We start from the raw sequence: 23,452 nt of genomic DNA, 5'->3' as shown, positions 1-23,452 counted from the left end.
ATCATGTGCCTGTGCTGCATGTTTGTTTGTTTGTTTGTTTGTTTGAGATGGAGTTTTGCTCTTGCTGCCCAGGCTGAAATGCAATGGTGCGATATTGGCTCACTGCAACCTTTGCTTCTTGGGTTCAAGTGATTCTCCTGCCTTGGTCTCCCAAGTAGCTGGGATTACAGGCATGTGCACCATGGCCCACTAATTTTATATATATATATATATATATATATATATATATATGTGTGTGTGTGTGTGTGTGTGTGTGTGTGTGTGTGTGTGTAGGTAGAGACAGGATTTTTCCATGTTGGTCAGGCAGGTCTTGAACTCGCGACCTCAGGTGATCTGCCAGCCTCAGCCTCCCAAAGTGCTGGGATTACAGGCGTGAGCCACTGCGCCTGACCTGTGCTGTGCTGCATTTTTCTAACCAGTTCCCCACTGATGCACAAGGCTGCAGCTAGCTCATTGTCCAGTTACAAGTCCAGGAACTCCAGAGACATTTTCCCTGCCCATTTCTCTGCTCTCCTCTCCTGCCTCTTATATCAGATACACATTTGTGTCTTGGCCTCTCTCTCACCAGCACCCATGCCCTGCCTGCTCTTTTTCTTCCTTCTCACCTTCAGTTCAGGAAAGAATGGTTCACTTTTGTTCCAGTTTCTGAGTCTTCAATAAAATGTCAGCCTCTTGCTGACAGATGTCATTTACCCACTGATTTAGATGTGGAAGGAAACTGTGCAAGAGGATTTAGAAATGCATTTTGCCAGCATGTGGCCTACAGTATTGGTGTCACTTCCTGATGCTTTGGTGCTTCCTAAGTCTGTGTTTGATTTTCCTGTACATGACAGTCTCATTCTGGCCTCTAGTGGATGATGCTGTTTCAACATGCAGGCTGGCTGTGTTAACAATTCCTGCTACAAACAGGCTGCGATGGTGTGAGCAATTCCATAGCTACAGATGCACATTCTTTTGTTAAAGATACTTAACTCTTCCTAGCAGATATCTAACAGAAAATAAAGCTAACTTTGTCTTATGAGCTTTCCAAAGGTCAGGTGCTTTAAAAAAAAATTAGGTCTGTCCAGAAGCCTCCAAAATATGTGAGGAGAAATGTCACCTTCTTAGCTTCTACCTTACGAATGTGCAAACCAGTTTGTTTCCTGACCTAAACATCCTGGCAAGCTTTGAAAAAGCATTGCATCTTTTTTCTCTTGTGGAAGGGCTTGGAAACCTTTTGTGAATTTACAATTAATAGCAAGAGTAATTAGGAATGAAGGCATTCATTGCTTAGCATAGTTATTAGACAGTTGACACATCCTGTATGAGTCTATATGCAGAGTGGTTTTGTGGCACCTCTTTTTGCTGCTTTCATTGTCTAAATATTTAAGATTTGTATTTCTTTCTTTCTCTCTCTCTCTTTTTTTTTTTTGAGATGGAATCTTGCTCTGTTGCCAGTTTGAAGTGTAGCAGTGCAATCTTGGCTTACTGCAACCTCTGCTTCCTGGGTTCAAGCCATTCTCCTGCTTCAGCCTCCCAAGTAGCTGGGACTACAGGCGCCTGCCACTATGCCCAAAAAATACTTTCTGTATTTTTGGTAGAGTTGGGGATTTCACCATGTTGGCCAGGATGGTCTCGATCTCCTGACCTCGTGAACTGCCCACCTCGGCCTCCCAAAGTGCTGGGATTATAGGCATGAGCCACTGCGCCCAGCCAGATTTGTATTTCTTTCTATAGTAAATGTTTTCTCTACATTTATCCCTCCCCTTCATCTATTTATAATTTTTAAAATTGCATAGGAACAGAAAACTGTGCCTTCTGCCTTTTCTCATCTCTCCCAGCTTTGTCTGCTGCATCTCTGCTTGCTCAGGAGCTGCAGTGTGCTCTGTGGAGTGGTCGCTGAAAGTGGAAGCAGTTCTGTTTTTCAGGCCCATGAAGCAGAGCTCAGACTGCCTGAAATGTTGCTGGGCTGAGGTGAACAGCCCGCATTAGGTGCTAAGAGGAAACCTGAGGCTGTTTATGCTCCTGTTGATTGACTTCCTTGTCTCCATGTGGTGCTGCCTTAGTCCAGTGAGTTGACAGAATGGGGCCACTCCCTGGGGTCTGCCATCCAGACAGCTGGCCAGGTGGTCCATCCATGTGTAAGGACATGTGGATAGTGGAGGCGAAAGGTACTGAATTATGCCTAAGGAAAGAGGTTTCCTTATGCATGGCAAAGGGGACAATACTGTTGCCACTGCATTTTGTAGACACTTTGTAGAGATTTTGTAGAGAAAGGGGTAATCTGTTGAGTAGTCTTTACCTAAATTGTATGGTAGATTGTCTGTTTCCTTTGAGAATAAATCTTACGTAGTCATAGTTTTCAGGTGCCTCCCTATTTCCAAATTATATGTTTTGGGGTGATTTGGCAAGGAAAACATTACTTGGGAAGTCTCTGATGTTGTAGATGTGTATTAAAGGACTGATGAGCTGTGACCTCTTAAGTGAAGTAAATTAAATAGTCCAAGTCATTTTATTCTAGGCATATTTCTCAGACCAGAGAGATGAGATTTTGTGAGTTTGTCATGGTCTTGAGGAGATGTATACATTCATTTCCAAAAGATGATTCTCTCTGATAGGCAAGTGCAAAGCCATGCTACCATTGAGCAATTAACTTGTTTCCCTGTGCTTTTACTGCTATAGATCTCAAAGCATTTCAAGACCAAGCTCAGCAGAAGCAGAGGAGAGATCCTTCATTGGGATTTATCCTGGTGCTTATGCCGTTGGTAGGTGGCCAAGTCACTAATAAACCGACTGGCCTAATCTGTCAGACTAAAGGGAGCAGAAAGGGAACAGTTGCCTGTGTTAGCCCCAATTGAAATGTAAAATCCAGGAGGAGCCGGTAAGGAGGAGTGAAGAACTGGGGCTGAGAGCCCTGACTCTCCAAGTACTCAAATGTTAGCTTCAGTCTTGGAAGAGCACTCAGGACATCTGTGGTCTCAGGAGCAATTTTTAAAACTTGATTTCAAAGTTTTCTTAGTACAGAACCATGGTTGAATGGCACCTGCATCACCTTTTATAATACGCTGTTACTCCTCTTCTTACTGACATTTGAGGAAGGAGGGAGTGTGTCTGGCTCAGCTCTAGAATTAAAGCTGTGTGTGATGAGGGATCAGCATGCCCATCAGAACCTCTGCAAAATCTCTCTGCAGATCAGTCTTTCTGTGGTTTCCATGGCCTGTATTGATGTGATAAATAGGGGAGATCATTCATGAAGTGATAAAGTGACTCCTGTGAGCAGGGACTCTTCTGCCCCTGCTGAGAACACAGCCTTCCAGGGAGAGGATGGGACCGTTTTCTGTGGTCTGTCTTGGCCTCTGCCATGGGCCACTTTGTTGAGTGTTTTTGGTGACCACCAGCATAGAAGAACAGCTCTTTATTTCTGTTTAGGGAACCATGTGTTCATTATTAAAGGAGCAGCACTAGAGACATTTTGTGGTTCCAAGTGTTGGGTAAAGATTTAATGATTCTGACAGTGCTGGGTTTTCATATCTGCAGTTAGCTTCTTGCCTTCTGAGTTACTATAAAGAATAATTTGCGGCTGGGAGAGGTGGCTCACACCTGTAATCCCACCACTTTGGGAGGTTGAAGTGGGTGGATCATGAAGTCAGGAGTTCGAGACCAGCCTGACCAACATGGTGAAACCTTGTCTATACTAAAAATATGAAAATTAGCCAGGCATGGTGGCGGGCACCTGTAGTTGCAGCTACTCAGGAGGCTGAGGCAGAAGAATCGCTTTAGCCTGGGAGGTGGAGGCTGCAGTGAGCCAAAACTGCGCCATTGCATTCTGGCCTGGGTGACAGAGAGACTTCGTCTCAACAAACAAACAAACAACAACATCATCAAAACCACAACTAATTTTCACAAATTATAGCCTGAAGGAAACTCCCACTGAGATGGGGAAATTTAGGAAGTCAGTGATTAATAAGTTAATACTATTCTCTTCCTTTCCCAGTTTTAGAATTAAAGGAGTCAGACAGTTAAACAAGGAGAGATTAAAATAGCTGCTTTATTATGCAGCAGCACCACTGTGGTTATGGATTCAAGTCAGCATCAGATTCATGGTTCACAAATAAGATGCCTTCATAGCAAGACACACAGCAGGGGATAGAGCAAGCACAGCATCTTCGTCTTATCAAGGGGCCCAGCAGTGACCCACATACCAGCCCTTTCTGCCCTTCTCCCACTTGAGGTGTACAAAGCTGCTATGGATGAGAGTCAGGATTTGTGGGGTCACCTTGACACAGAGAAGCCATAGTTCCTTTGTCTCATTAATGTTTTATATTATTCAAGTCATTTGCAGTTCTAAGACCTGCATGCCAACCCACAGCTCTCCCATCCCAGATTCAGAGCCACTCAGCAAAGGGTGGAAGAAACACTCTCCATTTATCTTAACTCTGATGTTTCTTAGGAAATATTTCTGGGAGACCAGGTTTTTTTTGCAGGCCTGACATTAGCCCTTTCCTCTCCATTGCTCACTAATGTGTTTCAAATTGAACATGTTCAGTTCCACTTGATCCAGTTGATCCTTTCCACTCCAGCCTGCTCCTCTTGTCCTTCTCCCTTCTTGGTGAAGTCCAACTCAGGTGAAACACTTTGGAGTAATTTGAGGTTTCTTCTCTTTCATGTTCTAGGTCCACTGCCACCACCGGGTCCAAGCTGCCATTCTCTCTGGCCTAGATTATCCCAGGAGCTGCTCAGCTGGGCTCCTGCTTTCATCCTTGCCTTTTGCTATCCCACTGTCCACTACTCATGTAAGCAGGCTGTGTGGATGTGGCTGGCAATCGAATTGATTCCGAAAAAACAAAGGAGAAGAAGTATATTATTCTTGTGTTCAAAGTCATCTAGTGGCTTCCATTGTCCCTCAGAGTCAGTTGCTGTCAGAATTCGGCCCTCACGGCCTTTGTCCTCCCCAGGTACAGTCTGCAGGTGCTCCCTGCCCTCTGTATTGGCTCTCCCCAGCCAACCTGCCCTGCTGCTTTATATACACAAAAATATACTCAGATATACACAAAAATAGATATGTATCACTTACATATCTCTGGTTCCTTATTATCTGTATTCCCTGCTGGTATGTAAGCTCCATGAGGGCAGGAAATCTGTTTCTTGTGTGTTGGTTTTTCCATTGATGTATCGCTAGCGCCTCGAATGGTGCCAGGCATGTGGAGGAGGTAAGTAAGCATTTGTTGAATAAGGAACACACAAATGACTGAATGATTAGTTGACTTAACAGCATGGCCACAATGGGCCTCCTAGGTCTCTACCCATAAATGAGATTGATTTTCCCACCTGATTGTCAGCTTATTAGATACCCCAGACGCTTTGGACTATCAGACAGCTGACCATTGCCCCTGCTCTTCTGTCAGGCACATTGGAAAGAGAGAGCTCTGAAGGGGTTGGACAAACTCAGTTTCCTCTTTCAAAATCCCCAAGCAGATAATTCATACTACCTCCCACAGGTGAGTGATGGGTGTGAGAGAAGGCAGGAAAATGGGTGTGAGAGAAGGCAGGAAAATTACAGGAACTGAAGTTCTGCCACTTAAATGCATGAAGCCAGAGGCATAGAGGTTGCCTGTGACACATGATGACCTCAATCCAGTAAGAAGATGCTGACAGCCTAAGGCCATGCTCTAGAGGAAGGCCAAGTCTGTCACAGACAGTTGTAGTGTGATCTCTGAGCACAAAATGTGAGGGGTAGCACTCAGTGTACAGGTCTTGTTTTCTAATACTATTCTCTGATAAAGAAACCAGGTATCCTTGGAGAGATGGCCATTCTAGAGTTGGGGCAAGGAATATACAAAATGACCTATAACCTCCTGTAGTATCAGAAAGTAAGGAATTGTTCAAACAGCAAAATAATGGGGTATATCAGAGGAGCACAGGAGTAATCCTGAAAGAGCTGACCAAAGCTGGAGCAATTTGAGCATAAAATAAAAAATGTAATATTAGGTTATGCCTGAAAATGTAAAATAAATATCCCTGAGGCCACACTGATACAAATGACTGAATGAGTGATTAAATAAATGGGGAGAGGAAAGAAATCTTCCCTACAGAAGGATCCCAAATATTTTATGTATTAATTATTAATATGTATAACAAGGAGGTAGAACTTAGTTCTTTCTGATTTGAGGGTGGGCTGTAGTTAGTGTCTTATTAGAGTATGTAAGAAAAAAAAAAGTGATGTTCCAGGGGAGAAGCCTAGCAAACACTATGGTGGCCAGGTGGTTGAGGCTAACATTTCAACAAGTTGTGTTGAAAGCTTCTACCCATCATGCAGGGGAAGGGCGTGGCACCTATGTAGTATTCTCCCTCCCACACCTAACCCCAGTCTGATCATGAGGAAAGCATTAGACCAGGCGTCCCCAAGCTACAGCCCGCAGGCCTCATGCGGCCCCCTGAGGCCATTTATCTGGCCCCCCACCGCACTTCAGGAAGGGGCACCTCTGTCATTGGTGGTCAGTGAGAGGAGCACAGTATGTGGTGGCCCTCCAACGGTCTGAAGGACAATGAACTGGCCCCCTGTGTAAAAAGTTTCGGGACGCCTGCATTAGACAAACCCAAATTGAAGAACAGTCTACAAAATACCTGATCATTACCCCTCAAAGAATCAAGGTCATGAAAAACAAGAAAAGCCTGAGAAGCTCTGTCCTTGATGAGAGGAGCCTAAGAAGGCATGAAGATTAAAGGTAATGTTATATCTTGGATAAGATCCTGAAGCAAGAAGAGGATATTAGGAAAGACACTATTAAAATCTGAATACAGGATGGAGGTAGTGTGAATTTGCCAACGTTGGTTTCTTAGTAATGACAAATATCCCATGGTAGTGTAAGGTGGTAACAGGCAAAATGAAGGGAACGGTATATAAGAACTCTCTGTATTACTTTTTCTGTTTTCCTGTATATCCAAATTATTCTGTAAGAATAAGCTTATTACAAAAAGTGAAGAATTCATAAGCTCTTTCACTTATAGTCCACCTAAGCTTATTTACCCTCAAACAACATTATTCAATGTGGTCAAATAGACCCTATATAAAATGCCTTTGATTTTATCAGGCTTTATTCTAGATGTTTCACCTGGTTATGCAAATGCCATAATCCTCAGTCCCTGCTCATTGGTCTTGAGCCTTTATTGCCTAATTTATATTCTCTGTCCTTATTTTCAAAGATATATGTGATTCTCCTAGTCTCAGTTACTGCATTCAATACCACAAACAAGCATGTATTTAGATATTAATATGTATCTCCTTATTTTTGAGGCCACTTAGAGGAAGAAAACTACCATTTTTTTCTGCCTGTTATGTACCAAGGCTGTGCTAGGTGCGGTTTCATTTGATCCAAATTATGGAGAGTATTTGAATTTTGCTTACTCTAGGAATGGATTTTGTCTCTATAACTCATTGAAGTACTCAGAGTTACTGGCATTCTAATTTTCTGCATTAAATTCCATTTGTCATAGTGATACTGGGGAAAAGATATTCATGGGGTGAGTGCCCACAGTACATAAATTTTCTTCTTTCTCTGATTTTACATAGCTGCAGATAGACTTTAGACAGGGATGTGCACCCATTCTTCATTTTTCTCATCTTTCATTGCAGGGAAGGATTGCCCTAGTGTAGGACTATGTGAGGAGTGTGATTCTGGTTATGACGTATTGGGACAGGTAGGGCAGGGACGTGGCACTTCTGCTGCCTGCTAGGAAGGAGTGGGGAGCTCAGTCTGATGGTGCTCTCTTCCATTTCCTGTTGTTGGCCACTAGTCCTGTTGCACTTTATTCACAAAGTATCCCAACAGTTCTGCACACAAACACATCCATTCTGTACTTCATACCTCTAAGAGGTCTAGCATAGAAGTGGATGTATTCCTTTAACTGCTGGAGCTTATAACCTGTGTTTCACTAGAATCCTGGGCACACTGGCCAACACACCTTCGCATGGGTTTTCAACAATAAAAGCATTTTTGTCAGAAATAGTAATAAAACATCAGTTTGCCTATTAGCATGAACTTGCCCTCATCATTGCTTCAGTCAATTTAGAACAATTAGCTTTCCTCGCTTGTGATGTAGTGAGCAATCTTGATCACTTTTGTCATTTTTTTTTTTCTGATGAAGGTCGTATTTTAATGGAATTTTTTAAACCATTTATTTTAGGTTCAAGAGTACATGTGCAGGTTTGTTGTACAGGTAAACTTGTGTCATGGGGGCTTGTGGTACAGACTGTTTGATCACCCAGGTACTAAGCCTAGTTCTCAATAGTTATTTTTTTCTGCTTCCCCTTTCTCCTTTCACCCTTCACTGTCTGGCAGACCACAGGGTCTGTTGTAGGCCTTTTTCTGTCCACATGATCTCATCATTCAGCTCTCACTTACAAGTGAGAACATATGGCATTTGGTTTTCTGTTCCTGTGTTAATTTGTTAAGGATAATGGCCTGTAGCAGCATACATATTCCTGCAAAGGACATAATCTTATTTCTTTTTTATGGCTGCATAGTATTCCATGGTACATATGTACCATATTTTCTTTATCCAGTCTACCATTGATGGGTATTTAGGTTGATTCCATATCTTTGCTCTTGCGAATAGTGCTGCAATGGACATATGCATACATGTGTCTTTATGATAGAATGATTTATACTTAGAGTATATAGCCAGTGGTGGGATTGCTGGGTTGAAAAGTAGTTCTGTTTTTAGGTCTTTGAGGAATTGCAGCACTGCTTTCCACAATGGTTGAACTAATTTACACTCCCACCAACAGTGTGTAAGCACTTTCTTTTCTCTACAATCTCACCAGCATCTGTTGTTTTTTGACTTCAATAATGGTGATTCTGACTGGTATGAGATGGTATCTCATTGTGGTTTTGATCTGCATTTCTCTAATGATCATCTAAAGCTCTCTCTATTGAGCTTTTTTCATATGCCTCTTGGCCGTATATCTAACTTAAAAAATTTATTTTGAAATAATTTATATTTCCAGAAAAGTTGCAAAAATACTGCAGAGAGTTTCTGTATACCACTCATCCAACTTTCCCTAACGTTAATATCTCTAAATAATGTTTTCATTCAAGTCACTGTAAACAAAACAGTTTTTGACAGGGGTGAGGGAGGTGAGAGGAAGTAAACATACTTTGATACTTTGAAGTTGGTAACTCCTCAAATAAAAAGAATGGTCAAAGTAAAGACTTTTAAGCATCATGAGCTTCCATTTTCTCCAAGGATGAGTGTGGAAGAGGGCTTGTAGTCTTGGTATAACTAATCATAGTCCATGTGGTTCTTTTCCATAGACTGTAAGTGTTTAAAAAATGATACCTGAATATTCTGACCAATATATGCCTTATAGCTGTCAGATGAAATGAGAGAATCCATCCCGTGGTTTTCTTGTTTTCATCACCTGGCATTCTTTTATTCTTAGTCTGTCAAGAAATTATAAAGAGGTAGCTATGAAGTGAAAGAGGCTATTCCTTAGGGCATTGTAAGTGTTGCCTACCAGTTCATCACTCTGTAGTAGGAAAATACAATCAAACTAAGATGTCCTCTGTTTGCTGAAAGGCCATGATCTTTTCTGGTGCCTTTGTTAGCAAATTGATTTTCTCAATGATTGAAAGTTTAAAATCTGCAGACTTGTCACAACTTCCCAGGATAGGTTTTCCTTTCTTTGAATTGAATGTGGTTACTTACAGCTTCCTTGGGGTAGCAGGGATATCTTCTCATTAGACTAGAGGGACATGTCACTGTTTGGTTTCCTCCGTTTAGCCCTAAGTGATACATTTCTTTTCTTCTTCTAGGATCTGTTGAAAAATTCCTTTGCAAGAATGTCCCTCAAGATATGGAGAGAGAAAATAAGGTACCCAGGCCATGCACTGAGTGAATAATCAACATCCTGGTCTCGTTATTATTTAATTTTGAATAATCCTAGCATTTCCAAAAGGGAAAGACCTTGCTTGAGAAGGAAAGTCATTTGGTAGTTATTACTTGGGCATGAGACATGGTAGGTGGGAGAACTGAGTCTGTGAATTGTGTCTTTTTTTCCCAAAGCCAGGTGAGGATTTTAGAGTTTTTCTTCACTAATCATTGCTTCAACAGAGTCATGGCAATTGGAGTGAAAATGATTTTAAAGTACATCATTGGCAATTAAGTATATTAACAAATAATTTAATGCAGGTGGGAAACTTGGCAAACAGCCATGCCTTTTCCAGGTGTTTCTGCTCTTACTAGATACCTTTAAAAAATTCTAATATGCAAAGTTGGCATCATTAAGGATTGAGATAAAAAGCACAGCTTTCATGAAGTAAAAATATTGAATGTTGTGAAATCCATAATCGTAAATAAAATAAAAAGCTAAGAGTGTAAACCTGAATCCTCAAAAACTCAAGATAGCAAGTAAATGAGAGGAAAGCTCATCAAAGAACAGATGTTTTCTTGTGTGCCTCTGTAAGTGTTACAAATGCCCATTGATCCATTAGAATGAAATAGACAACTCATAGGTTACTTTTATGATTACAAATATATTTTAAAATGTTTTAGTTTTTTAAAAAAATAATATGGTGTACTTTCCCTGCTATTTTAAAGAGCATATTTTCCATGGGGCTTATATTGTACATATAGTTTAGATGCTTCATGTAACAAGGATGACAAATATTAAATATAGGACTACATATGGCCTTTCTGGCTTCTTGAATCTTAGAAATTTGTGTTGATAATTACAATATTGTCAGGAAAGTGCTGGCGAATTAAAGGAAGCATAGGCCACTAAGATTTTACACTAGAAAGGAGTAAAACTAGTACAAGGAAATAATTAATCCAGAATGCAGGAGGAGGGAAGCGAAGTGGGTAAGAATATTTGAGGCACCTCAGAGAGAACAGCCTAGGCCATTCCAGAGTGAGAGAAGTTTGAAAGAGAGAGAAACAGCAAAGTGGAAGTTTTAAATATTGTATTGGAATTGGGCTCCCTTGGATATTTTTTGAAAGACTCCAGTAAATATTTGAATTGCTGCTTATTTTTGATGGTTGAATTGATGTTTATTTAAATGAGAAACAAAGGGACAGGCTCTAGAAAAGACATAATTACATTTTTGCAACATTAACATACGGGATCCTGGATTGAAAGTGAGCATTTCAGATTTATTCCAGAATTGAGACAAGAGTACAAGTTTATCACATTTGCCTTATTTATGTAATGTATAAGATTATAGAGTGGCCAACAATAAAATGTGAAATATGATCATTTTTGGTCCATTACTCTGAAACCCAGAAGGGCACCATATTGAATTGGGATTACAACTTTTCAGAGAATACATGGTTTAGAACTAGATGTTCCTAGTGGAGACCCAGTTCTGTGTGATATTATGAGGGATCTCTAAAACGAGAAAGTCTGAAAAAACTTCCTGATATCTGATCTGGGAGGGGCAAGAAAGTTTGTGTATTAGTCTGTTCTCATGCTGCTAATAAAGACATACTCAACACTGGGTAATTTATAAAGGAAAGAGGTTTAATTGACTCACAGTGCATCATGGCTGGGGGGACCTCAGCAAACTTAGAATCATACTGGAAGGAGAAGCAAACATCCTTTTTCACATGGAGGCAGCAAGAAGTGGCAAGCGGGGAAAGCCCCTTTTGAGATCCTCAGATGTTGTGAGAACTCACTACCGTGAGAACAGCATGGGGGTAACTGCCCTGATGATTCAATTAACTGCCACTGGGTCCCTCCCGTGACATGTGGGGATTATGGGGACTACAATTCAAGATGAGACTTGGTTGGGGATACAGCCAAATCATATCAGCTGGTGACAAAGATGCTCTGTTCAATTCAAGGGTCTTGTCCAGCACCAGCCCCTGAGGCTTCCTCCCCTCACGTGGGCAGGGTTATGGCTGGGGGACATAGTCAAATAGGGAGCCAGAGAACTGTGGTTGGGGTTTTCCTTGCCAGACACTGGTGATATTTGTGAACGGCACCACACTAGAGACAAATGTGGAAGACCTTGAGCTGTGGCTGGTGAATACCAGTAAGATGGCGCAGAGTAGTGAACTCAGAGGGGTTTAAACGTCTTAAGTTGGGCTTCTCTATTGATGTTTTTCATTTTGGTTTTGAAACATTGGGGTATGGACTCTGTGCTATGGGTGAGCTGGGCTGAGGTAGGTGGAAGGGAAGAAAGAGATCCTGTTCTCTCTGTGGTTCTCATGTGTTTTGTGCAAATATGGTGCATTTCACTTATTTTCTTTCAGAAATGTGTGATCTTTCCCTGCTGCACTAGCCTTTTAAATGCACATTGTCTCTTCTGTTCCAAGCACTCAGTAGAGATGCCGATTACTCACAGTGGCTACTACTACCCGGTGAAATATGGATTTACATACTTTCCCTTCTGTTGTACAAGGAGCTTGCTTAGGTTGCATAAGTATGTCATCACTTCCACCAACAGAGGCAAGTGACAAAAGCCTTTGTAAGCAGACAAAACAACATTTGGGCTATTACTGGGAATATGTTCATACGTTGTTGGCAAGTTTGCTTTCTAATTTTTCTTTTGCCTAAAGAAAGTCCTCTGGCAAGTGCATTACACCTTCCTGGCCATTATTATATTGGTTAGTACAATTCTGCCATTTATTCATTTGTTTATCAATCCACCTAACCTGTAAATTAGATGCTAGCGGAATATGAGGAGAATGAATCATTGTCATGTACTTTTATGCTATCAGGGAGACAGACAGACCTAAAATCAATGAACTGAGATACAAGTTCAATGGCAATAATAATAATAACCTTTAGAGGCATTTATTGAGGACTTAGTTATGTGTCAGGTATTACACTGTTTTATGTACTATATTTCATTTATCTCAATAGCAATATGAATCAGATTTTTTTCCACCCCCACCTTGCAGATGAAGAAGTCAGCCTTGGAAACATTAATGATGTGCTTACAATCTCATGGCTTGTGGATAGTAGTTCCATTGTTGAGCTCTTGTGCTATTGTTACCCAGCAGAAAAGCAAAGTGTTTGGTAGCTGCAGAAGGAGGAGATAATTCAAGAGGAGGTGGCATTTTTGCCACAATTTGAAGACTGAGTAGCATTTTGAAAAGTGGAGAAATGGAAGGTAGAGGGAAGAAAGGCATCCTCAAGAGACTGACGAGCATGAGGAAAACACAGGGCCATCCTATCAGCTGGAGATTACATTTGGCTCACTGGTTACAGAGACCTGAAATAACATTGACCTAAACTAGGAAAGATTTCATTTTTCTCTCACATGACATGAAATTTAGAGGTAGGTTGCCCAGGACTGACTTAATTGTCTCAGTGTCATCAAAGAGTCAATTTTTTCTTTGTTTTTGTTATGCCATCCTTAGGTCATGACTTTTATCATCAAGGTCACTTCAAGGCCACAAGGTGGCCCTAGTAGCTCCAACCGTCATGCCATAGTTCCAGAAAGATTTAAAGAATGAGGGTAAGAAAAAAGCAGAGAAGAGCAAAAGGGCAACTACCGTCTGAGTAAACCCCATATTTTCTTTTTTTTTTTTATGTGATGGCAGACAGGAGTGGCCAAAAGAGGAGACAGGAAAATAAAAGTATATTGTACTCACTCGCCCTTAGAGACAAGAGGTGAGGCACGCCAGACAGGACTGCATGGGAAAGATACCAGATAGTCAGGAAGCAGAAGACAGAAGGTTTAGACCAGAGCCTTTATTGGGGTTTATATAGGAAGGGCAAGGCAAAACTGGGTGAACAGTTTAGGGTTTGCTAGTTTGAGTAATCTGAGGGGCTCTAAGCTATAGGCATATTCTCTAGTTGCCTGGTGCCTGGCCCTGGGATGATTTAGGCAGAGGAATATCTTCTTCTGGGGTGTACAGGCTAGATAGAGGGGGCGGGGCTCTGGGTTGGTTAGTGTGCAGATCAGGGGCATGCTGGGGCTGGACCCTTTGCCATCTCTAAGAATTGGCCAAGGTGTTGGAGGTGGGGGAAGGAGCAGTCTCTTCCCAGCTGAAAATGATATTTTTAAGATGTCAAAACATCATAATATATTGAAAATAAAAATATATCCAGTATAGTCTGTTTAGATTGTTTTTCCTTAAATTTAAGAGAAAATATTTTCTTTTCTTTTCTTTTTTTTTTTTTTTTTTTTTTTTTTGAGACAGAGTTTCGCTCATTACCCAGGCTGGAGTGCAATGGCGCGATCTCGGCTCACCACAATCTCAGCCTCTTGGGTTCAGGCAATTCTCCTGCCTCAGCCTCCCGAGAAGCTGGGACTACAGGCGTGCGCCACCATGCCCAGCTAATTTTTGTATTTTTAGTAGAGACGGGGTTTCACCATGTTGACCAGGATGGTCTCGATCTCTTGACCTTGTGATCCACCAGTCTCGGCCTCCCAAAGTGCTGGGATTAAAGGCGTGAGCCACCGCGCCCGGCCGAGAAAATATTTTCTTTAAAAAATAAGTCATTTTCTAGCCAATGACTTTCTATGTCCCATTGGCCACCCCTATTTACATGGTAGGCTAGGAAATACAGGCTTTTTTATGTGAGTCTGTTGTCTTCCCCAATGTTACGGGGATTCTGTTAGGAAGAAGAGGAGCAGGATACTGGGCAGGTAATTAGCAGTGCTTGCAGCAGGCAGGAGAAATGCTTGGAGGAGCCAGCACGCTGTGTGTGCAAAGTAGTGCAGGAACAGCATGCAGGAGGAGGCTAGGGCCTTGCCATGGACGGAGTACCTTAAATGTCGTACTAAGAAGCTTAGATTTTAAATAACACAGAACAGGGAACATTTAAATAACAGGGAACATTTAAAGGATTTTGAGCAGGGAGTGACTGGAAAGATCAGTCTGGAAGCAACATGAAATGCAGGGATGCATTTCTAACAAGGGATGAGGTGAGGAGTGAAGAAGGAGTTTTCTAATTTAGATAACTTTCCTTTTTTAAATAGCTTACTCTTGGGTGTTTATTGTAAGCTTTTCCCCTGGGCAGCAGGAAAATTACAGAACTCCCCAAACCAGGGGTTCTTAAACTTAGCTCATGAGCCAAATTTAGCAACTACCTGTTTTTGTAAATACAATTTTACAGAAACACAGCCACTCTCACTAGTTTACATATTGTCTAGGGATGCTTTTCTGCTGTAATGGTTGTGTTGAGTAATTTGCACAGAGACCATATGGCCCACAGAAGTTTCCTTAAAATCTTTTTTTTTTTTTTTTTTTAAACAGAGTTTCATGCTGTCACCCAGGCGGGAGTGCAGTGGCAAAATCACAGCTCACTGAAACCTTAATCTGGGCCCAAGCAATCCTCTCACTCTAGCCTCCTGAGTAATGGGACCACAGGCACATGCCACCACACCCAGCTAATTTCTTTGATTTTCTTTTGTAGAGATGGGGGGTTGGGGGGTCTCCCTGTGTTGCCCAGGCTGGTCTCAAACTCCTGAGCTCAACCTATCTTCCCACCTTGGCCTCCCAAAGTGCTAGAATTATAGGCATGAACCACCATGCCTGGCCCTCTTTAAAACTTTTAAAGAAGTTTGATGCCTGACTAAAACATTAGACTCTGCCTGATTTCTTTTTTTCCAGGATAATTTCTATGGCAGAAAAATGCTGTGGATTTTTTCGCTCCTGGGCCTGAGATTTAGGGGCTTAAATAGTGATATTTAAGTTTTCTTGAAAAACAATTTTTAAAAAATAAACAACATCAAATAAAATAAAATTCTGTTTTATTTGCCTACTGTCCCATCATGCAAATCAGTTAAATAGCAGAACCTGTTAGAGACGAGTTACAAGCTCCTTATCTTTTTATGTTGCACATTTCGTATGTATTTGTAAGTATAATCTCAGTGTGCATACTGAGTCCTCAAATGTAAAATTTTTTTTCAGTAGAGCAATAATAAAAGCAAACCTGCTAATTTGTCGCCAACCTTAATTAAAAGTCATTTTAGATTATGACTTGAAGTGTGGAAACAGAATAACTCTTCCCTGTTATGAAAGAATAATTCTTTCACCAGATCTTTCTTAGGCAAAGGTTGCTCAGGCAGCCCCTCTACCTACACTGTAGCTTCACAATCACTCAGTTAAAAGGGAGACGATGCAGGAATAAATTAGCAATTAGAATCTCGGGGTTGCTGCTGTTTCGTGTCGGAAGTCCAGCTGAGAGACAGTGTTTGTGGAGGAGTGGTTGAGGCTTTGCAGTTCATCTCTTCCTCTGGGCACCTGGGATTATGCCCCTGGATTGAGTTCGGATCTTCAGGAGCTGCTTGTCCCCCTGCCTTAGTCCCCTCCTAGGCATTGCATCTGGCCTGTGACAGTCATCAGCTTAGATTGAGAAACAGCCTTGGGAGACTCATTGTATTTTTGGGAACACTCGTGTGTTTCGTTGTTGGGAATATCAGACTTTAGGTTACACAGCCATCTCTCTGTGAGGATGCTCCAGGAGGTCTCGCTACCAGAAACTCTGCTTCAAAGTGATTTCTTCTGATGGCACTGAACTGATAATTGACGGTGCTGCTTTAGAGAGCATAGAGTCCAATCCCAGCACTTTGGAAGGCCAAGGCTGGAGGATCATTTGAGCCCAGGAGTTTGAGAACAGCCTGAGCACCAGAGTGTCTCCACAAAAAAATTAAAAAAAAAAAAAAGTACAGAGGCCCTGTAATGGCCCACTCTCACATGAGTAACATGAGTAAAGGATTTTGGAAGTATTTATTTTGCACCAAGCACAGTGTTGGCTCTGTAAAGTTTTCCTATTCTTGCTTTGTCTTCCAAGCATTTTTTATTCTTGTTTAAATTATTTTTATCATTAAAAATAGTGATAAAATGATCACCGTGTTATCTACAGATCCTTATAAGCTGCTTGAACTTGTTTGGAATTGAAGCTTTGTAGAAAGCAGTGGTTTGTAAACTTGACAATGTGTCAGAATCACCTGAGAGGTTTGTTTTAAAACAGATTTCTGGCCCCAGGTCTGGGGCAGGGCCTAGGTCTGGGCCTTCCTAACACATTCCCAGGGGATGCTGGATGCTGCAGGTTCTGGAACTGCCTGTGTACCAATATAATAAATAAACCCTCAACAACAACTGTTGATTATGTGTTAGTAACCTGCCAATCAAGCGGTGAAGTCTTTTTTTTTTTTTCAATTTTTATTATACAGCTGGCACCAAACTGGACATTATGGGGTGATTTAGTCCTTGTGCTGAGACAGTTTTCTGATTGGTTGCAGAGATGTCAAATACATTTAACTTAGAGAAAAGGGCAATGCCTAGCAAGTGTAGATCACAGGTGGGACAGTTCAAGATGAATTTGGTCTTTAGAGATAAATACTGGATGACATAGGGCTTTACTGGTCTTTGAAGTAAAGATTGAGTTTGAGTGACAGAGTAAATGATGGTGAGAAGGGCCTTTTCATTAGAGGACCAGCATGGGCAATGGTCCAGCAATGGAAAGAAAAAGCCCCCATAAAACCACGTAGGGCTGTGTGAAGCAGAAGATGGAACTTGTCACTCCGCAAAGCAGCACGCCCTCCACAGCCATGGAGAGGGCTATTCCCTACAAGCTAACACCGCCCTCCCATCTCATCTACCCCTGCCTTCCCTTTGATCAGATCTTCCATCGTTCCCTTCTATACTTCCTAAGCCTATTCCTTTGCCCCCAGTGTCTCCTTCGCCAATGTACCCTTCCCCCCATCTTTACCAGTCTCATAAGGTACAGCTCAAATGCTACCCACTACTTAGTAAAAATGCTTCCTGGTCCCTCCCAACCCCTACCTTAGTGATTAGCTAATGGCTTGCATTGACAAGGACATGATTCCTTCCCCCATGACTTGTGGCCAAGCTTTACTCATCCTCTGTCAACTCGAGTTTCTTCTTTGCTCTTTCTCTGTGGCAGCTCCTGTTCTCAAAGTGTGGTCCATAGACCAGCAGTATTAGCTTTCCTGGGAACTTGTTGAAGTGTAAATACGCCCCACCCCAGACCTGAATGGAAAACTCTGGGCGTGGGGCCTGGCCATCTGAGTTTTAACAAACCCTCCAGGTGATTCTAATACATGCTGCTGTATGAAGAAAGCTAATTATTGGCACATGGCCACCAAAACCCTCCCAGAGGGGCTGCTCTCTGTTCTCTAATTGCTAAACATCCATTTTAAGGGCTGAGATTTTGCATTTCTTTCAAGATGAACAGTTTTAATTTCCTCAGCAGTTTGCTTTAAAAATAAAATGAGGATGTTTTCTCCATAAGTGTAACATTTCACTGACTTTATTAGTAGTACAAATGCCCTGACCGCTTTTAAAAATGATTATAATTCAAACACAGATAATGAATGCTTTGGACTACTGTAACAAATTAGATAATAATAATGATTTAATGGAAGTCAAGCTATCTAACAGTAGGAAGAAAAACCCTGCTGATTAATTTCATTTTCCTAAAAATCATGTTCATTTATAGGATATTCATACCAAAAGTATTCTAATACCTTGTTCACTCCATCTCTAGTTTATATACTTTTTTTTTTTTTTTTTTTTTTTTTTGAGATGGAGTTACCCAGGCTGGAGTGCAATGGCGCGATCTCGGCTCACCGCAACCTCTGCCTCCTGGGTTCAGGCAATTCTCCTGCCTCAGCCTCCTGAGTAGCTGGGATTACAGGCACACGCCACCATGCCCAGCTACTTTTTTGTATTTTTAGTAGAGATGGGGTTTCACCATGTTGACCAGGATGGTCTCGATCTCCTGACCTTGTGATCCACCCACCTCGGCCTCCCAAAGTGCTGGAATTACAGGCTTGAGCCACCTTGCCCGGCCCTTATATACTTTCTTATAGGAAGAACTGGAAAAATTACTAGGAACTTTTATCTAAAAATACTGTATTGTTCCAAGATTTGAAATATATTGCTTATTTTCTAGTAAAATTGTAACTACTTGACCATATACATAGAGTATGTAGGAGTTTTGTTTTCTACAAAAACACACATTTGTGTATAAATACACAAATCTGTGTATCCATGTGATCTAATTTACATTCCTTTTATAAATTTTTTTCTCTTTAAACTTTATTGAAGTACCATTCACAAAAGAAAAATGCATTCATTCAAAGGATCCATTGGCTATGGAATAGAGTTTGATGGGTTTTGACAGCTACACTCATGGAACTGCCATCACAATTAAAATATAGAACATTTCCGTTACTTTCCCAAGTTTCCTTGTTTACCTTTGCGATCTATCCCACCGTTCACCCCGGTCTTAGGCAATAAAAATGGAATTAAAGCTACAGGTACTCTCTTGTGTCTGTCATCCTGAAAAGGATGATGATTTCGACATTCATCCTTTTGTTGCTTATATTAGCAGTTAATTCCTTTTCATTGGTAAGGTCTGATACATTTCATGGTATGGACAGATCACATTTTGTTTATCCGTTCACCCATTCATAGGTATTTTAGGTTGTTTCTGGGCTTTGGCTATTGCAGATAATGCTGTAATGAACATCTGTATACAAGTCTTTGAGTGGACATATTTTTTATTTATCTTGGGAAAATGTCTAGGAAAGAATATCTGTAAAAATGTTAATATTGAAAAAAACCCAGCCAAAATGATCACTGTGCTGGCTACAGACCCTTATAAGCTGCCCTGAACTTGTTTTGAGATTCAGGCTTTGTAGAAAGCAGTGGTTTGTAAACTTGACCATGTATCAGAGTCACCTGAGAGGCTTGTTTTAAAATAGGTTTCTGCCCCAAGTCTGGGGCAGGGCCTAGGTTTGGTCCTTCCTAACACATTCCCAGGGGATGCTGGATGCTGCAGGTTCTGGAACTGCCTGTGTACCAATATAATAAATAAACCCTCAACAACAATTGTTGATTATGTGTTAGTAACCTGCCAATCAAGCAGTGAAGTCTTTTTTTTTTTTTTTTTTTTCAATTTTTATTATGCAGCTGGCACCTAACTGGACATTATGGGTGATATGTTCCTTGTCCTGAGAGAGTTTTCAGATTGGTTGCAGAGATGTCAAATACATTTAACTTAGAGAAAAGGGCAATGCCTAGCAAGGATAGATCAGAGGTGGGACAGTTCCAGGTGAATTTGGTCTTTAGAGAGAAACACAGGATGAAATAGGGCTTTACCTGTCTTTGAAGTGAAGATTGAGTTTGAGTGACAGAGTGAATGATGGTGAGAAGGGCCCTTTTTATTAGAGGACCAGGATGGGCAACGGTCCAGCAGTGGAAGAAAAAGCCCCCATAAAACAGTTAGACAATTTTACTTTCCCACCACTAGTATATAAGACTTCTTGTTGCTCTGCCTTCTTACCAGCACTTGTTATCATCGGTCTTTCTATTTTTTGTTATTCTGATGTGTGTTGTGATATCTTGTTGTGTATTTAATTTGTATTTCCTCAATCACCAACGACATTGAGCAGCTTTTTATATATTTATTGGTCATTTGTAGATGTTCTTTTGTGTCTGTTCAAATAGTTCGTCTTTTTCTTTAGTTTTTCATATCAAGTTGTAAGTGTTCCTGGTATATTATCAATTATATATATTGCAAATACTTTCTCCCAGTCTGTGACTTTTCATTTTCTTTTTTCTTTTTTTTTTCTTTTTTGAGATAGTCTCGCCCTGTTGCCCAAGTTGGAGTGCAGTGGCACGATCTCCGCTCACTGCAACCTCCACCTCCTGGGTTCCAGTGACTCTCCTGTCTCAGCCTCCTGAGTAACTGGAATTACAGGTACCCACTACCATGCCCAGCTATTTTTTGTATTTATAATAGAGATGGGGTTTCATCATGTTGGTTGGCTGGTCTCAAACTCCTAGCCTCACGTGATCCACCTGCCTCGGCCTCTCAAAGTGCAGAGATTACAGGCATCTTTTCATTTTCTTTAATGCTGTCATTAAAACAGCAGAATGTGGCTGGGCACTGGTGGCTCACACCTGTACTCCCAGTGCTTCAGGGGGTCATGGTGGGAGGATTGTTTGAGCCCAGGAGTTGGAGGCTGCAGTGAGCTGTTTGTGCCACTGCACTCTAGCCTGGATGACAGAGCGAGACCCTAGCTCTGAAAACAAAACAAAACAAACAAAAACCCAGCAGAACTTTTAAAAGTCAACATTTCTTTTATAGTATGTGCTTTTTATATCCTAAAAATTGTTGCCTACTATTAAACCAGAAAATTTCTCCTATGTTTTCTTATAGAATTTTTTAGTTTTAGCTTTTACATTTAGGCAGTTTATTCATTTTAAGTTAATTTTTTGAGTGATATGAAGTAATATTGAATATTTATTTCTTCATATGCACATCCAATTCTTCCAGTGTCATTTGATAAAGAATTTGTCCTTTCCTTACTGAATTGCTTCAATATCTTTATCAAAAAGAAACTGACCATGTAAGTGTGGGGCTATTTCTATACTCTCTATTCTATTCCATTGATCTCTATGTTTGTTCTTATCAACACCTTTGTTCTTATCTGTCTATATAGATTGATTATGGTAGCTTGAGAATAAGTCCTGAAATCAGATAGTATGACCCTTTTTAATTGGTTTTTCTTTTATCAAGTTGCTTTGGCTATTTGAGTTTGTCTATGTTAATGTTTAAATTTTATATTATCTTGTCAATGTCTAGACAATGCCTGTTGGTGTTTTGATTGGGATAGTGTTGAATCTAGATAGCCACATGGGGGAAAATTGACATCTTTAACAAGATTGACTCTTCCAATCTATTAACATGGTCTATTTCTCTATTTCACTTTCCAAAATAACATTTTTGGCTGTGTCGTAGGCATTTTATTGAAGAGGTTTGCAGATCTTTTTTTAAAATTTATTCCTAAGTGTTTTGTTTTTTGATGCTACCACAAATGGAATAGCTTTTATAAACTTTATGTTTCTAATGTTTGCTGTTAGCGTAAAATATACAATTGATTTTCTATAACATTGTATCTTATCTTGCTAAGTTCACTTTTACATTTAATATTTGTTTTCTAGATTTATGAAGATATAAGTAATAATATCACCTGAAAATAGAAGCAGTTTTACTTCTTCCTTCCTGATATTTTTGCCTACTATTCTTCTTGTCTTTATACAATGGCTAGAACCTTCTGGACAATGTTGAATAGAAACGGTGAGAACAGACTTTCTTGCCTTTCCCCTAATGTTAGGGAGAAATAGTTTCCATGATGTTGGCTGTTACCTGAAGGTTTTCCATACATGACATTTATTAGACTGAAGAAGTACTCTTCTCCTAGTTTGCTGAGAGTTTTTCATCATGACCTGATATCGTATTTTGTAAAACACTTTTTATGCATGTAGTAAAATGATGCTACTTTTCTCCTTTACTCTGTAAATATGATTAATCACACTGATTTTAGAATATTAATCCAACCTTCCATTTTGATATTAAAATTAGTGACATCATGGTGTGTTATCCTGCCTAGTGAGTTCTTTTTTCTCTCTTATCCTTCCGTTCTGAATTTGTTTATTTCCAATCAAATCTGCCACACCACTTGTAAAATTTTCCAGATATATTCTAAGACTTTAAAAACTATATATGTGGTTAAAGTCTCTGTCTCTATAGTTTTAAAGCACATATATATAGTATTAAAGTGTATATTATGTATATGAAACATAGTAACATACTGGGCCTCTTTCTGTTCTATCTTATTTGTCCTGTATTTGGTTCATGTTATCTCATCTCCTTATATGTCTGGTTTTCTTTAATTATATGTGGAACATTGTTTTTGAAAAATTATTTGTGGGAAAATTTGAGGCTTAAAGTTCCTTTACCGGCAAGTGATTTTATTTGAATCTGCTCAGACCCTGGGGGGCACTACTAACATGGTATGAATTTTATTCAGTTTTAGTGCCTGGGATTTTCTTGCCCACCTGAAAGAGCCCATGTCCTGGTTTACTGGTTCACTTCCAGTTCATCCTTTACTCTTAGAATTCAGCTCAAATGTATGATGGTTGCCTCGGGTCCTTGTCCTTAAAGGGTGCGGATTCTGTCTTTTGATTTCCTCTATCCCTAAGAGGCTGTGAAAATCACAGCTGCCCGTATGTCCTAGGAAAAGAGGACTCTGAATGCTAGAGTCACCACACTGGATTTCAGATTTTCCAGGATTTCAACTGGATAGTTTTTCACCATTTAGTTAGCTTTCACATGCCTTTAGAATGACTTAACAAATACATTTTACCTACCTTTTAAAATTCTCTTCAGTGAAAGATTAGCTTTGAGTCACCCAAAGTAGATGCCCTGATGATGCCTCCTGGATTTCTTTAAAAATGACCCCTGGATGATATCCCTCCATAGGCTCCATGTCCGCGCTTCAGATTATGTACTTTGGTCTGTTCATTGGGGAAGAGGAGTTATTTCCCCAACACAGTTATCTGTTTTGCTTGCAGATTTGCCTCAGTCCATCTCTCTCACTGGGGGGCATTTTTAAATACAGGATTGAGTCAGACACCAGTTCATACTGTCCTGCACACTCTGGGAAGCACATACCAAGTTCCATAATAGACTTAAAGT

Source organism: Saimiri boliviensis, chromosome 2 (assembly GCF_048565385.1).
Source record: "Saimiri boliviensis isolate mSaiBol1 chromosome 2, mSaiBol1.pri, whole genome shotgun sequence".
NCBI lineage: Eukaryota > Metazoa > Chordata > Mammalia > Primates > Cebidae > Saimiri > Saimiri boliviensis.
This window is presented reverse-complemented; position numbering follows the sequence as displayed.